This window comes from Bombina bombina, chromosome 4, assembly GCF_027579735.1.
Source record: "Bombina bombina isolate aBomBom1 chromosome 4, aBomBom1.pri, whole genome shotgun sequence".
NCBI lineage: Eukaryota > Metazoa > Chordata > Amphibia > Anura > Bombinatoridae > Bombina > Bombina bombina.
The window spans coordinates 458,665,026-458,682,982 of NC_069502.1; the positions used below are offsets into that span (position 1 = coordinate 458,665,026).

At 36.6% G+C, this 17,957-nt stretch overlaps 1 protein-coding gene across 1 annotated transcript in view; it reads left to right on the plus strand.

Annotated features, from left to right (window-relative positions):
- Positions 1-17,957, plus strand: part of LOC128657560 (5-hydroxytryptamine receptor 3A-like) — a 41,888-nt gene that overhangs the window by 17,181 nt on the left and 6,750 nt on the right. The window lies entirely within an intron of this gene.

A 17,957-nucleotide genomic window follows, 5' to 3' on the forward strand; every position in this document is an offset into this window, starting at 1 on the left:
CATTGACTCCTGGATAAAAAAAAATAATCTGCGTATATTGGAGCTTCTACGACACCATATAGACGGTATAGAGTACAGACCAAAATAAAGACTCTCCCATATGATGACCCAAGGTATGTGACAACAAATAATTCAAATCACAAAGATCTAATGGGTCACCAGCTAAAAGCAAGGTCTATCCACATGAAATATTTACTAAACATTACAATACTAAAGGTTAGGGTCTCAGAAACCCCAAGACACCCTAGAAATGAGGTTATTAGCGTGTTTCATTTCTTTACCTGTACCCTAGAAATGAGGTTATTAGTGTGTTTCATTTCTTTACCTGTACCCTAGAAATGAGGTTATTAGCGTGTTTCATTTCTTTACCTGTACCCTAGAAATGAGGTTATTAGCGTGTTTCATTTCTTTACCTGTACCCTAGAAATGAGGTTATTAGCGTGTTTCATTTCTTTACCTGTACCCTAGAAATGAGGTTATTAGCGTGTTTCATTTCTTTACCTGTACCCTAGAAATGAGGTTATTAGCGTGTTTCATTTCTTTACCTGTACCCTAGAAATGAGGTTATTAGCGTGTTTCATTTCTTTACCTGTACCCTAGAAATGAGGTTATTAGCGTGTTTCATTTCTTTACCTGTACCCTAGAAATGAGGTTATTAGCGTGTTTCATTTCTTTACCTGTACCCTAGAAATGAGGTTATTAGCGTGTTTCATTTCTTTACCTGTACCCTAGAAATGAGGTTATTAGCGTGTTTCATTTCTTTACCTGTACCCTAGAAATGAGGTTATTAGCGTGTTTCATTTCTTTACTTGTACCCTAGAAATGAGGTTATTAGCGTGTTTCATTTCTTTACCTGTAACCTAGAAATGAGGTTATTAGCGTGTTTCATTTCTTTACCCGTACCCTAGAAATGAGGTTATTAGCGTGTTTCATTTCTTTACCTGTAACCTAGAAATGAGGTTATTAGCGTGTTTCATTTCTTTACCTGTACCCTAGAAATGAGGTTATTAGCGTGTTTCATTTCTTTACCTGTACCCTAGAAATGAGGTTATTAGCGTGTTTCATTTCTTTACCTGTACCCTAGAAATGAGGTTATTAGCGTGTTTAATTTCTTTACCTGTACCCTAGAAATGAGGTTATTAGCGTGTTTCATTTCTTTACCTGTACCCTAGAAATGAGGTTATTAGCGTGTTTCATTTCTTTACCTGTACCCTAGAAATGAGGTTATTAGCGTGTTTCATTTCTTTACCTGTACCCTAGAAATGAGGTTATTAGCGTGTTTCATTTCTTTACCTGTACCCTAGAAATGAGGTTATTAGCGTGTTTCATTTCTTTACCTGTACCCTAGAAATGAGGTTATTAGCGTGTTTCATTTCTTTACCTGTACCCTAGAAATGAGGTTATTAGCGAGTTTCATTTCTTTACCTGTACCCTAGAAATGAGGTTATTAGCGTGTTTCATTTCTTTACCTGTACCCTAGAAATGAGGTTATTAGCGAGTTTCATTTCTTTACCTGTACCCTAGAAATGAGGTTATTAGCGTGTTTCATTTCTTTACCTGTACCCTAGAAATGAGGTTATTAGCGTGTTTCATTTCTTTACCTGTACCCTAGAAATGAGGTTATTAGCGTGTTTCATTTCTTTACCTGTACCCTAGAAATGAGGTTATTAGCGTGTTTCATTTCTTTACCTGTACCCTAGAAATGAGGTTATTAGCGTGTTTCATTTCTTTACCTGTACCCTAGAAATGAGGTTATTAGCGTGTTTCATTTCTTTACCTGTACCCTAGAAATGAGGTTATTAGCGTGTTTCATTTCTTTACCTGTACCCTAGAAATTAGGTTATTAGCGTGTTTCATTTCTTTACCTGTACCCTAGAAATTAGGTTATTAGCGTGTTTCATTTCTTTACCTGTACCCTAGAAATTAGGTTATTAGCGTGTTTCATTTCTTTACCTGTACCCTAGAAATTAGGTTATTAGCGTGTTTCATTTCTTTACCTGTAACCTAGAAATGAGGTTATTAGCGTGTTTCATTTCTTTACCTGTACCCTAGAAATGAGGTTATTAGCGTGTTTCATTTCTTTACCTGTACCCTAGAAATGAGGTTATTAGCGTGTTTCATTTCTTTACCTGTACCCTAGAAATGAGGTTATTAGCGTGTTTCATTTCTTTACCTGTACCCTAGAAATGAGGTTATTAGCGTGTTTCATTTCTTTACCTGTACCGTAGAAATGAGGTTATTAGTGTGTTTCATTTCTTTACCTGTACCCTAGAAATGAGGTTATTAGCGTGTTTCATTTCTTTACCTGTACCCTAGAAATGAGGTTATTAGCGTGTTTCATTTCTTTACCTGTACCCTAGAAATGAGGTTATTAGCGTGTTTCATTTCTTTACCTGTACCCTAGAAATGAGGTTATTAGCGTGTTTCATTTCTTTACCTGTACCCTAGAAATGAGGTTATTAGCGTGTTTCATTTCTTTACCTGTACCCTAGAAATGAGGTTATTAGCGTGTTTCATTTCTTTACCTGTACCCTAGAAATGAGGTTATTAGCGTGTTTCATTTCTTTACCTGTACCCTAGAAATGAGGTTATTAGTGTGTTTCATTTCTTTACCTGTACCCTAGAAATGAGGTTATTAGCGTGTTTCATTTCTTTACCTGTACCCTAGAAATGAGGTTATTAGCGTGTTTCATTTCTTTACCTGTACCCTAGAAATGAGGTTATTAGTGTGTTTCATTTCTTTACCTGTACCCTCGTCCAACATATCACCTATCCATTAGTAGATTATGGACACCTTTATGTAAAACACATGAAAATTCACTTGCAATAATAATGTAACATTTTCACATGGATCCCTACCTTGGTCTGATAAAGACCCAGTGCATTTTATCAATCTTAAAAAAAAGAAAATTTGTCTTTCATCTGAACCCCTGTTCCTGTCAGATGTTAAGTGGCTATCAATCCAACTCAGTTTATACATATCATGCATTGTACAACTCAGTTTATATCATGCATTGTACAACTCAGTTTATATCATGCATTGTACAACTCAGTTTATATCATGCATTGTACAACTCAGTTTATATCATGCATTGTACAACTCAGTTTATATCATGCATTGTACAACTCAGTTTATATCATGCAATGTACAACTCATTTGATCTATATATCAGTTTATATCATGCATTGTACAACTCAGTTTATATCATGCATTGTACAACTCAGTTTATATCATGCATTGTACAACTCAGTTTATATCATGCATTGTACAACTCAGTTTATATCATGCAATGTACAACTCATTTGATCTATATATCAGTTTATATCATGCATTGTACAACTCAGTTTATATCATGCATTGTACAACTCATTTGATCTATATATCAGTTTATATCATGCATTGTACAACTCATTTGATCTATATATCAGTTTATATCATGCATTGTACAACTCATTTGATCTATATATCAGTTTATATCATGCATTGTACAACTCATTTGATCTATATATCAGTTTATATCATGCATTGTGTGTCATGCTAAGCTAAACTAGCAATGTGATTCACATAGAGCATGTGATTTAAAACAACTTTCTAATTTACTTCTATTATCAAATTGTCTTCATTTTCTTGGTGTCTTTTGTTGAAAAGCAGGGATGTAAGCTCAGGAGCCTGACGAATTTTCGCACACTATTTGGCAGCAATTTTGCAAAAATGTTATCCATTTGCAAGAGCACTAGATAGCAGCACTATTTCCTGCCATATAATGCTCCAGACACCTACCTAGGTATCTCTTCAACAAAGAATACCATGGGAAGGAAGCCAATTTTATAATAGATGTAAATTGGAAACTTTAAAATTGGGGAATGGGTAATAAAGGGATTATCTATCTTTTTAAACAATACAATTTTTGGAGTAGACTGTCCCTTTAAGAAAAATATTTACTGCAGCCCAAGGTTAAAAGCATTTGGAAAAAAATTCAGGCTTACAATGAAAACTTTGATCAGACATAAACTATAAGTACATACATAATTATGCAACAATAATGAAAATGGAAAATACAATATAATGATTGTCAATATGATAAATATTAGATAGCCTCAGAATAGAATGTGGACAAACTAATTCCTATTTGAACAAACTTCAGTTTATAAACATTGAACGTCACAAGTATTATATTGTTACTATGGAAACAAGCCAATGAAATTCAACCACCGCACTTACATTGACTACACAATTTACTATCAGTGCAGGCAAAGAAATACAGCAGCTATATTGACGTTGCAAATGTATCCATTTTAAATATATTAGTAAAGTGTGAATGAAAGTACATTACTTTGATTCATATAAGAAATAGAATAAAATACTATCACCTAGATTACGAGTTTTGCATTAGAGGCTACGCGGTGCTAACGAGCAGTTTTCTCTCACCGCTCACTTACAGACAGCGCTGGTATTACGGGTTTTTACAAACCCGGCGTTAACAGACAAGAAGTGAGCGGTGAGCTGGTTATACGTGCTCGTGCACGATTTCCCCATAGGTATCAACGGGGAGAGCCGGCTGAAAAAAGTCTAACACCTGCAAAAAAGCAGCGTTTAGCTCCTAACGCAGCCCCATTGATTCCTATGGGGAAATAAAAGTCTAAACACCCCTAATCTTACACTTATTAACCCCTAATCTGCTGCCCCCGGCATCGCCGCCACCTACATTATACTTATTAACCTCTAATCTGCTGCCCCCAACATCGCCGCCACCTACATTCTATTTATTAACCCCTAATCTGCCGCCCCCAACGCCGCCGCCACTATTATAAATTTATTAACCCCTAAACCTAAGTCTAACCCTAACCCTAACCCCCCCAACTTAAATATAATTAAAATAAATCTAACTAAAACTTAATATTAATAACTAAATAATTCCTAGTTAAAACTAAATACTTACATGTAAAATAAACCCTAAGCTAGCTGCAATATAACTAATAGTTACATTGTATCTAGCTTAGGGTTTATTTTTATTTTACAGGCAAGTTTGTATTTATTTGAACTAGGTAGAATAGTTACTAAATAGTTATTAACAATTTAATAACTACCTAGCTAAAATAAATACAAATTGACCTGTAAAATAAAACCTAACCTAAGTTACACTAACACCTAACACTACACTATAATTAAATTATTTCCCTAAATTAAATACAATTAAATACAATTAAATAAAATTATCTAAAGTACAAAAATAAACAAACACTAAATTACAGAAAATAATAAACACATTACAAGATTTTTAAACTAATTACATCTAATCCCCCTAACAAAATAAAAAATCCTCCCCCAAAATAAAAAAAAAAGCCCTACCCTACACTAAATTACAAATAGCCCTTAAAAGAGCCTTTTGCAGGGCATTGCCCCAAAGTAATCAGCTCTTTTACCTGTAAAAAAAATTACAAATCCCCTCCAACATTAAAACCCACCACCCACACAACCAACCCTAGTCTAAACCCCCCCCCCCCAATACCCCCTTAAAAAAACCTAACACTAACCCCTTGAAGATCACCTTACCGGGAGAAGTCTTCATCCAACCGGGGGCGAAGTGGTCCTCCAGACGGGCAGAAGTCTTCATCCAGACGGCATCTTCTATCTTCATCCATCAGACGCGGAGCAGGTCCATCTTCTAGACATCCGACGCGGAGCATCTTCTTCCTTCCGACGACTAACACTGAATGAAGGTTCCTTTAAATGACGTCATCCAAGATGGCGTCCCTTCAATTCTGATTGGCTGATAGAATTCTATCAGTCAATCGGAATTAAGGTAGAAAAAATCCTATTGGTTGATGCAATCAGCCAATAGGATTGAAGTTCAATCCTATTGGCTGATCCAATAAGCCAATAGGATTGAGCTGGCATTCTATTGGCTGTTCCAATTTGTATTTATTTTAGCTAAGTAGTTATTAAATAGTTAATAACTATTTAATAACTATTCTACCTAGTTAAAATAAATACAAACTTGCCTGTAAAATAAAAATAAACCCTAAGCTAGATACAATGTAATTATTAGTTATATTGTTACTAGCTTAGGGTTTATTTTATAGGTAAGTATTTAGTTTTAAATAGGAATAATTTAGTTAATGATAGTAATTTTTATTTAGATTTCTTTTAATTATATTTAAGTTAGGGGGGGTTAGGGTTAGATTTAGGGGTTAATAACTTTAGTATAGTGGCGGTGATGTTGGGGGCGGCAGATTAGGGGTTAATAAATGTAGGTAGGTGTCGGCGATGTTAGGGACGGCAGATTAGGGGTTAATTATATTTAACTAATGTTTGCGAGGCGCGAGTGCGGTGGTTTAGGGGTTAATATATTTATTGTAGTGGCGGCGATGTCCGGAGCGGCAGATTAGGGGTTAAAAAATTATTATAGTGTTTGCAATGCGGGAGGGCCTCGGTTTAGGGGTTAATAGGTAGTTTATGGGTGCTAGTGTACTTTTTAGCACTTTAGTTAAGAGTTTTATGCTACGGCATTCTAGTGTAAAACTCTTAACTACTGACTTTAAAATGCGGTACCAGTCTTGACAAGAGAAGGTCTACCGCTCACTTTTTGGCAAACTCGTAATACCGGCGCTATGCAAGTCCTATTGAAAAAATAGGATACGCAATTTACGCAAGTGGATTTGCGGTATTTCCAAGTCTGGCCAAAAAAGTGAGTGGTACACCTGTACCTGCAAGACTCGAAATACCGCTGGGGGCGTTAAAAAGCAGCATTAGGACCTAACACACAACTCGTAATCTAGCCGTTTATTTTTATTATTAATTGGAAAACAAATTTACAGGTTACATAAACAATCTCAGTAACATTAAATTAAATTTCATTTTTTTTATTAGCTAAAGTCTCTTTTTTTTATTATTATTATTTTCCATTTTTCCAATCTTCCAAAGAAAATGTCCATTTACCTGTAAAAGGGATAGATAGTCTAGTCAAAATTTAACTTAAAGGGCCACTAAACCCAAAATCTTTCTTTCATGATTCAGATAGAGAATACAAATTTAAACATTACAATTTACTTCTATTATTTATTTTGCTTCATTTTTTAGATATCCTTAGTTGAAGAAAAAGCAATGCACATGGGTGAGCCAATCACACGAGGCTTCTATGTGCAGCAACCAATCAGCAGCTACTGAGCATATCTAGATATGCTTTTCAGCAAAGAATATCAAGAGAATAAAACAAATTAGATAATAGAAGTAAATTAGAAAGATGTTTAAAATTGCATTCTCTTTCTAAATCACGAGAGAGAAAAATTGGGTTTCATGTTCCTTTAAATGATTCAGACAGAGGAGCATATTTATCAAGAATGTATGGAGCTTGATGCCCCTTGTTTCTGGCGAGCCTGAATACTTGCCAAAATAGAAGTTATGAAGCAGGGGTCTAACGACCGCTGCTCCATAACTTCTCCACCTGCGGACAGAAATCAACCCGATCGAATACGATCAGGTTGATTGACACCCCCTGCGAATCTGCAGGGGGCGGCATTGCACCAGCAGTTTACAAGAACTGCTGGTGCAATGATAAATGCTGACAGCGTATGCTGTCGGCATTTATCGATGTGCAGCGGACATGATACGCTGCACATTGCACATTGATAAATATGCCCCAGAGCATGCAATTTTAAGCAACTTTCTGATTGACTCCTATTATCAATTTTTCTTTGTTCTCTTGGTATCTTTATTTGAACGTAAGCTTAGAAGCCGGCCCATTTTTGGTTCAGCACCTGGGTAGCACTATCTGATTGGTGTCTAAAATTGCATGCTGTGTCTGAATCATGAAAGTTAAATTTTGACTAGACTATTCCTGTAACGATAAATATGCACAGTATGCATTTGCAGTATACATCTCAAAACATAATTACAGACTAAATAATAAATAGAAAAAAAAGGCTTTGCTTTTTACAGCTTTCTATAATAACTTCATTTTTCAAGCAAAATAATCATTCTTTTTTTGCCTTTCCTCTTCTCTTTTTCCCTTTCTTTTTTTTTCTCTTTACACAAACAAAATTCTGTATAACAAACCATAACAAGATATGAAATGAGAAAAAAAACAGAAGAATGCAGACCATGGAGTACTTTTAACTTCCTTATCCTTCTTACACCAGAAAATCAATTTCCTAGTTCTAAAATTAGCCCTAATCCTAATCGGTAGAGCTAATCCCGGTCGTTATTCTCTATACTGTGACATCTCCATTACCCGGGATTACAATATATATATATATATATATATATATATATATATATATATAGTCATATACTGTGACATCTCCATTAACCGGGATTACAATATATATATATATATAGTCATATACTGTGACATCTCCATTAACCGGGATTACAATATATATATATATATATATATATATATATATATATATATAGTCATATACTGTGACATCTCCATTACCCGGGATTACAATATATATATATATATATATATATATATAGTCATATACTGTGACATCCACATTACCCGGGATTACAATATATATATATGTAAGGATTCCAGTCCTGCTTTTACTTTTTGCCTCAACTCACCTTCCTCACCTGTACTTAAGGCATCACCCCGCCCCAAACAAGTGCTTAGTTGTTGAGTATTGTTTGCTGAAACCAGTGCTCTCTTTCTTATAAGCTATATACTTATCAAAAGAAGATTTACTTCTACTACTTTAACATTTGGATTTACAAATACCAGCTGCAGTTTGGTCACAAAGGGACTAATAACAACTAGTCTCATTCATCCTGAAGATTGCTATTCTAAGAAGTATTAAGTTATTCAACTCCACATCTCTACAGGAATTGCTATCTAATTTCCAACAGGAGGATTCTACCAACTACTACTACGGTATTTGTATCAAATCTAATTTACCTTGGATGCCTTAAGTAACGGCTAATTACAAATTTCATGTTTCCTTTTGAACTTATGTAAATTGACTTTGTCTCTCAGAAATTACTTTGATTGCAACGTATGTTTTATTTAATTCTATGAACTTCCTTTGATACATTCTCATACCGGACAGTAACGGACTTTATGTGACGTCACACAGCTTCATACATCTCAGCTTGCCATACAGCTCCTTACAACTCAGCGTGTCTCACAGCACCAATTGCAATCACTAGTCTGTGTTCAGATTTCCACGCTGCAAGCATTACTCTGTGTGCTGTGTCTCGCAGCAGGTCACGCCCCTGTCAGCAGCTGCAGTCTGTGTGTCTCACATCTCTCATGCCTCAGTGCTTATTACAATGAACACTATCTCTCACATTTGGGTTTGAGCACAATTATTGTTAAAAGTTGTTATTAATAATAATACTTATTTTCAGCCTCTAAATATTTATATGGTATAACGATATTATATAACCATATAAAGACTTGCTGCCATTACTTATAAAAATCACTCTGAATAAAACAGTCTATGCTGATATAATAGCCTGTACTTCAGTTGTGAAACAAAAATAATTTATTTAGACTCTGCAGTTGTGATTCAAATAACCAAGGAACCTGATATAACAACTAAGCCATAAAATATGGATCCAGCAGAGCTTCCTCAAATTGTTTATAATTTAACACAAAGAGTTGACCAACTTAGTCAAGCCTTTAGAGAGTTACAATTAGAAAATGAAACTTTAAGAAAAGTAATAAAAGACACTGTCTCTATTAAACAGAGCCTTCCTGACAATCTGTCAGAACCATTTATTGCCCCTCCAGATTTTTTCAATGGAGATAGGAATTTATACCGTCAATTCAAAAATGCTTGTCTGCTTAATTTCACCCTTAAACCTAAAACATACCCAAATGATAGGGTTAAAGTCCTTACAATGATAAGCTATTTAAGAGGTGAACCTCGCATTTGGGCAGACACTCTCTTTGAGACAAATAATGCTGTTCTTTCATCTTTTTCATCTTTTCTGGATATCATGGATGAATTATACTATGATTCTAACCTACAGTATACTGCTGAGAAAAAGATGAGGAACTTAAAACAAGGTAACAAACCTGTTGAATGTTACATAACAGAATTCAAGCAATATTCTATTGACTCTCAGTGGAACGCCATTGCTTTAAAAAACCAGTTCAGGCTTGGACTCTCTGACGCAGTAAAAGATGAATTAGCCCGAACTGAGTTACCTGAAACATTGGAAGGCCTTATGAAGCTCAGCAGGCAAATTGATAGGAGATTACGTGAAAGAAGATTTGAACGTCAATACCCTGAAATTGTTTATAAGAAGGATAAGGTTCTAAACCATCCCACTTCTAACAGTCCTCATACTGGTTCAACTGGTGCTGAAGCAATGGATATAAGTTTTTTTAGAGGACCTCTAACTCCTGAAGAACGTATCAGAAGGAAGACTAGAGGCCTCTGCATGTATTGCGCATCCTCATCTCATACTTTAAAGGATTGCCCATCTTTGCCACAGAACAAGAAGAGTAAGTACCATACCAATCTTTCTCTCCAGTCAAAGCATAACAACCCTCTTCATTGTTCTTTACTTCTTTCTCTACAGTGGGCAAATAAGCAACTGACCATTCCAGCCATCTTGGATACAGGAGCACAAGGAAACTACATTGACAGTTCTCTGGTTTCTAAAAATAAAATACCATTGATAAAAAAGTTGTCTCCTATTTTCCTTCGTGTGGTTGATGGCTCTGAGATATCATCAGGGCCAATTACACATCACACCATCCCGCTCTCTGTCACTACATTAAAAACACATCATGAACATCTCACTTTTGATGTAATCACTTCTCCATTATTCCCAATTGTACTTGGGCTAGCTTGGTTACAGCTACACGAACCTGATATTAATTGGAAATCCTTAAATGTTCAATTAAATTCTGATTTCTGTCAACAGACTTGCCATAGAATTTTTTTTCACAGTTTATCCTCCACATCAGAAACTCTGATACCAGAAATGTACAAGCAGTTCTCTGAAGTCTTCAGTAAGAAGGAAGCAGATACCCTTCCCCCACACAGAATCTACGACTGCCCTATTGAACTGAAACCTGGAACCACGCCACCTATTGGACATTTATACCCACTTTGTCAACCAGAACTGGATCATCTAAAAACTTACCTAGATGAAAATCTAAAGAAAGGGTTTATCCGTCCTTCGGTGTCTCCTGCTGGTGCAGGAATGTTCTTTGTGCGGAACAAAGACCAATCTCTTCGGCCTATCATTGACTTCAGACAATTGAACAAAATAACCATAAAAAACCGATACCCTCTCCCCCTCATTCCCGAACTCATAGAAAGACTCAGGCATGCTCAGATTTTTACTAAATTAGATTTGAGAGGGGCGTACAATTTAGTGCGTATCCGTGAGGGGGATGAGTGGCTTACCGCTTTTAGAACTAGGTATGGGTTGTTTGAATATCTAGTTATGCCTTTCGGCTTAACTAACGCACCCGCAACTTTCCAGTTCTTTATTAATGACATTTTCCATGATCTCCTTGACACATGTGTTGTTGTCTACCTAGATGACATTTTAATCTATTCCACAAATCTAGAAGAACATATCAAACATGTTAGTTGGGTTTTAGCAAGACTCCAAGTCCATCGGCTATACGCCAAATTGGAAAAATGTATTTTCCACACCAACAAAATAGAGTTCCTGGGTTACTCCATCAGCCCAAATGGGATTCAAATGCAAGAGAACAAAGTGGAAGCAGTAAAATCATGGCCCACACCTTCAACACGGAAAGAACTACAAAAGTTTCTTGGTTTCAGTAACTATTACAGAAAGTTCATTCGCAATTTTTCTAAAATTGCAAAACCTCTGACTAAATTAACTAGTGCTAATTGCTCTTTCCAGTGGACTAAAGAACAGGATGATGCGTTCAGCTTCCTAAAGAATTCCTTTTCATCTGCCCCCATTCTGAAATATCCTGATCCAAACCTTCAATATACCCTAGAGGTGGATTCTTCAGATTATGCTCTTGGCGCAGTCCTCTCTCAAAGACAGTCTCCTACAGAACCACTACACCCAGTTGGGTTCTATTCAAAAATTATGACTCCAGCAGAGATCAATTATTCCATTGGGGACAAGGAACTTCTAGCCATTAAAAGAGCTTTTGAATTCTGGAGACATCTCCTTGAAGGTACCTCCCTACCTATAGTGATTTATACGGATCACCGGAATTTGGAATATCTACAAAATAATAAAACTTTATCTGGACGTCAAGTGAGATGGAGTCTCTACTTTAGTCGTTTCAATTTCCAAATCATGTACAGGCCGGGTTCAAAAAATGGGAAGGCAGATGCACTCTCTCGACGAGATCCAAGACCTATACAAGAAGACTCTCCTACTAGCATTCTTCCCCCTACTCGATTCCTTGCTATCCTATCTCAACAGGATAAGGAATACCAATCTGATCTTTCTTCAGAAGACCAAACCCTACTAGATAGCCTAACCCTTCAGGATGGTTTTTACTTCCATGGTTCTAAACTTTATATTCCAGAACGTTTCAGACAGAAAATAATCAAAGATCATCATGACCCTCCACTAATTGGTCACCCAGGAATCAAACGTACACATGAGCTCATCTCCAGAAGTTACTGGTGGCCAGCGATGAAAACCAGTATAAAGGAATATATACAACATTGTACAACCTGTACAGTATCCAAACCAGAAAGGAGACCTCCCTATGGCTATTTAATTCCTTTGGAAGTACCGGAATCTCCTTGGTCTCATTTGGGAATGGATTTTATAGTTGATTTACCACCTAGTTCTGGACAAACCACCATTTTAGTTGTTACCGATCATTTTACTAAAATGGCACATTTTATTCCTTTTCACAAGTTACCCACTTCCATTGAAACAGCATATTTATTTCTAAACCACATTGTACGATACCACGGGTTACCATCCATTTTAACTACTGATAGAGGAACCCAATTCACCTCACGCTTCTGGAAAGCACTCACTAAAGCACTCCAAATCGATCAAAGGTTAAGCACAGCCTTCCACCCTCAGACTAATGGCCAAACTGAGAGACTCAATCAGTGGCTTGAGCAATATCTACGTTGCTATTGCTCATATCATCAAAATAAATGGACTTCCTTTCTCTCCATGGCTGAATTTGCCTATAACAATACCATTAACAGCACTACAAATTACTCTCCCTTTTTCGCCAATTATGGTTTTAATCCAAGATTCTCTATCCAAACGACTTCTACACATGACTCACCATCTGTTGATGTGCTAACACAAAATATAGCTGAAAATTTCCTACATTTACGAGATAACATCAAACAAGCTCAGGCTTCTCAGAAGAAATTTTATGATTTACGTCGTAGAGCTTCTCCGAAATATTCTATAGGGGACTATGTTTGGTTATCTTCCAAAAACATTAAAATGCACTTACCAAGTAAAAAATTGGCTGGGTTGTTCCTTGGCCCATTCAGAATTCTACACATCATCAATGAAAATGCTGTCAGGCTTGATCTACCTGATTCTTTACCCATCCACCCAACTTTCCATGTATCATTATTGAAACCCTACTTGGGAGATAAGCCTGATGTACCTCTTCTACCCCCTTCTCCACTTCAATTGGGCACTGATGTCTATGAAGTTTATGATCTTTTGGACTCAAGATTTTATAATGGGGAATTACAGTATCTGGTTCGATGGAAAGGGTTCGCCCCAGAGGATGATACTTGGGAACCTCATGCACACATTAATGCTCCAAAGCTTATTGCTCGTTTCCATAGACGATATCCAAACAGACCTTGAGGGGGGGGATCTGTAAGGATTCCAGTCCTGCTTTTACTTTTTGCCTCAACTCACCTTCCTCACCTGTACTTAAGGCATCACCCCGCCCCAAACAAGTGCTTAGTTGTTGAGTATTGTTTGCTGAAACCAGTGCTCTCTTTCTTATAAGCTATATACTTATCAAAAGAAGATTTACTTCTACTACTTTAACATTTGGATTTACAAATACCAGCTGCAGTTTGGTCACAAAGGGACTAATAACAACTAGTCTCATTCATCCTGAAGATTGCTATTCCAAGAAGTATTAAGTTATTCAACTCCACATCTCTACAGGAATTGCTATCTAATTTCCAACAGGAGGATTCTACCAACTACTACTACGGTATTTGTATCAAATCTAATTTACCTTAAGTAACGGCTAATTACAAATTTCATGTTTCCTTTTGAACTTATGTAAATTGACTTTGTCTCTCAGAAATTACTTTGATTGCAACGTATGTTTTATTTAATTCTATGAACTTCCTTTGATACATTCTCATACCGGACAGTAACGGACTTTATGTGACGTCACACAGCTTCATACATCTCAGCTTGCCATACAGCTCCTTACAACTCAGCGTGTCTCACAGCACCAATTGCAATCACTAGTCTGTGTTCAGATTTCCACGCTGCAAGCATTACTCTGTGTGCTGTGTCTCGCAGCAGGTCACGCCCCTGTCAGCAGCTGCAGTCTGTGTGTCTCACATCTCTCATGCCTCAGTGCTTATTACAATGAACACTATCTCTCACATTTGGGTTTGAGCACAATTATTGTTAAAAGTTGTTATTAATAATAATACTTATTTTCAGCCTCTAAATATTTATATGGTATAACGATATTATATAACCATATAAAGACTTACTGCCATTACTTATAAAAATCACTCTGAATAAAACAGTCTATGCTGATATAATAGCCTGTACTTCAGTTGTGAAACAAAAATAATTTATTTAGACTCTGCAGTTGTGATTCAAATAACCAAGGAACCTGATAATATATATATATATATATATATATATATATATATTTATATATATATAGTCATATACTGTGACATCTCCATTAACCGGGATTACAATATATATATATATAGTCATATACTGTGACATCTCCATTAACCGGGATTACAATATATATATATAGTCATATACTGTGACATCTCCATTACCCGGGATTACAATATATATATATATAGTCATATACTGTGACATCTCCATTACCCGGGATTACAATATATATATATATATATATATATATATATATATATATATATATAGTCATATACTGTGACATCTCCATTACCCGGGATTAAAAAAAAAATTGGGGCATTACCGTCTAACTTTGCCCACTCTGGCTTGGATACCTTTACTTTTAATGTTTTTTGATTAAAGTCTTGCCTTTTATGCTGGTAACCACGTTTGGACGTTTCCTTTCTTACTGCACTTATATATATCTCACCTCCTAATAATTCAAGTTTGAATCAGCACCCATTCCCCCCTAATCTTACTTTCCATCATATATTGAGTCGATTCAAATTTCCTTTGTTAGGACTTAATTTCAAATTTCAATATTTCAAAAAATAGTTTGCCATTATATTCAAGCTTGAACCAAATGTCATATTGCTCAATCAAAAACTGTCTTTGCACAGTATTCTTGAGAGACACAGAAGAAGGATCTCGTTCCCTTCTCCAATGTTTTAAAATTAGATTTCGACCTAAAATAATAATTGTATTTATAAAAAGTGTCTATTATTATAAGTTTATGGTCGGCAAAAAGAAAAAATAATTTGTTTGTGTGCTGTCCAAGGGTGCCATTCATGTTCCCCTCTGCAGACCCTTCAGCATGTGTAACTCATAAGTGTCCAGGAAAACATATCCGAGGTGGCGACCCTAAATACAGAACATGTATGTTGTTTCATACATGATACTTCCTCAGATGCATTAAATGTCACAATTTTTCACACCTCAGGCAGCCATATTGTCTGGAATAACTGTTCAAAAACCATGTGGAAGTTTCTCAGCCACACTCATCTGAATGTAATTGTACATCAAACGTTCTTCACTGCTTGCCAGAAAACTCTATTGTCAGCAACAAGACAAATAGGACCAAGCCAGCGGTACACACATAAAACGTCTGCATGTGTTTTGTGGCACTGATTTCTCTTGTAAGGTGTATCCAGTCCACGGATTCATCCATTACTTGTGGGATATTCTCCTTCCCAACAGGAAGCTGCAAGAGGACACCCACAGCAGAGCTGTCTATATAGCTCCTCCCCTAACTGCCACTCCCAGTCATTCTCTTGCAGCTCTCGACAAGAAAGGAAGTATCAAGAGATATGTGGTGACTTAGTATAGTTTATCTTCAATCAAAAGTTTGTTATTTTTAAATGGTACCGGCGTTGTACTGTTGTTACCTCAGGCAGAAATTAGAAGAAGAGTTCTGCCTGAGGTTTTTGATGATCTTAGCAGGTTGTAACTAAGGTCCACTGCTGTTCTCACACATAACTGAAGAGTATGGGAAAACTTCAGCTGGGGAATGGCCTGCAGAATTATCTGCTCTGAGGTATGTTCAGTATATTTTTTTCTAGAGAGATGATAAGGTCTAGAAAATGCTGACAGTGCCTAATATATTTAAGGTAAGCCTGATTACAGTGATTTAACAAACGACTGGGATCATGCTTGCAGTAAAGGGTAATATTCATGTTAATTGCTCTTATTACTTAGTATGTAAAACGTTTGTATGATATATAAAAATCGTTTTTTACTGAAGGTGATAAATCTTTATTTGGGGCCTAGTTTTCCACATGGCTGATTAGATTTCTCTTAGAAGTAGTTATTTATGGCCCTTTCACTTTGAGTGCATGGTGGGAGGGGCCTATTTTCGCGCTCTAATTGCGCAGTAGTTTTTACAGTCTGAGACATCCAGCTTCCCTGAAGGATTCCCTTGACATATAGGACCTCTGTAAAGGGTTTTTGTGCCTACAAAAGTCGTTTTATGGGCAGGTAGGAGCCACAGTAGAGCTGTGGCAGTTTGCTTGTGACTGTTTATAATGGTTTTACCGTTTTTCTGATTCGTTTTTGAGCCTGAGGGGTTAATCATCCATTTGCAAGTGGGTGCAATGCTATTTTAGTCTATTATACACACTGTAAAAATTTCGTAGAGTTTACTGCTTTTTTTCACTGTTTTGCAGTTTATGTGATTGTTTTTTTCTCTTTAAAGGCACAGTACCGTTTTTTATATTCTGCTTTTTCACATTTATTAAAGTGTTTTCCAAGCTTGCTGGTCTCATTACTAGTCTGTTAAACATGTCTGACATAGAGGAAACTCCTTGTTCATTATGTTTAGAAGCCATTGTGGAACCCCCTCTTAGAATGTGTACCAAATGCACTGATCTTACTATAAATTATAAAGACCATATTCTGGCTTTAAAAGATTTATCACCAGAGGAAATTGACAAGGGGGAAGTTATGCCGACTAACTCTCCCCACGTGTCAGAACCTATAACTCCCGCTCAAGGGACGCCAAGTACATCTAGCGCGCCCATTGCGTATACTTTACAAGACATGGCGGCAGTTATGAATCATACCCTTACAGAGGTATTGTCCAAACTGCCAGGGTTACAAGGAAAGCGAGATAGCTCTGGGGCTAGAACAAATACAGAGCTCTCTGATGCTTTAGTAGCTATGTCTGATATACCCTCACAATGTGCAGAAGCCGAAGCAGGAGAGCTTCTATCTGTGGGTGATTTTTCTGATTCAGGGAAGACACTTCAACCTGATTCTGATATGTCTACATTTAAATTTAAACTTGAACACCTCCGCGTGTTGCTCAGGGAGGTTTTAGCAACTCTGGATGACTGTGGCGCCATTGTAGTCCCAGAGAAATTGTGTAAGTTGGATAAATACTATGCAGTGTCTGTTTACACTGATGTTTTTCCAATCCCTAAGAGGTTTTCAGAAATTATTACTAAGGAATGGGATAGACCAGGTGTACCGTTCTCTCCCCCTCCTGTTTTTAAAAAGATGTTTCCTATAGATGCCGCTACACGGGACTTGTGGCAGATGGTCCCTAAGGTGGAGGGAGCAGTCTCTACCCTAGCAAAGCGTACAACTATCCCGGTCGAGGACAGTTGTGCTTTTCTAGATCCAATGGACAAAAAATTAGAGGGTTACC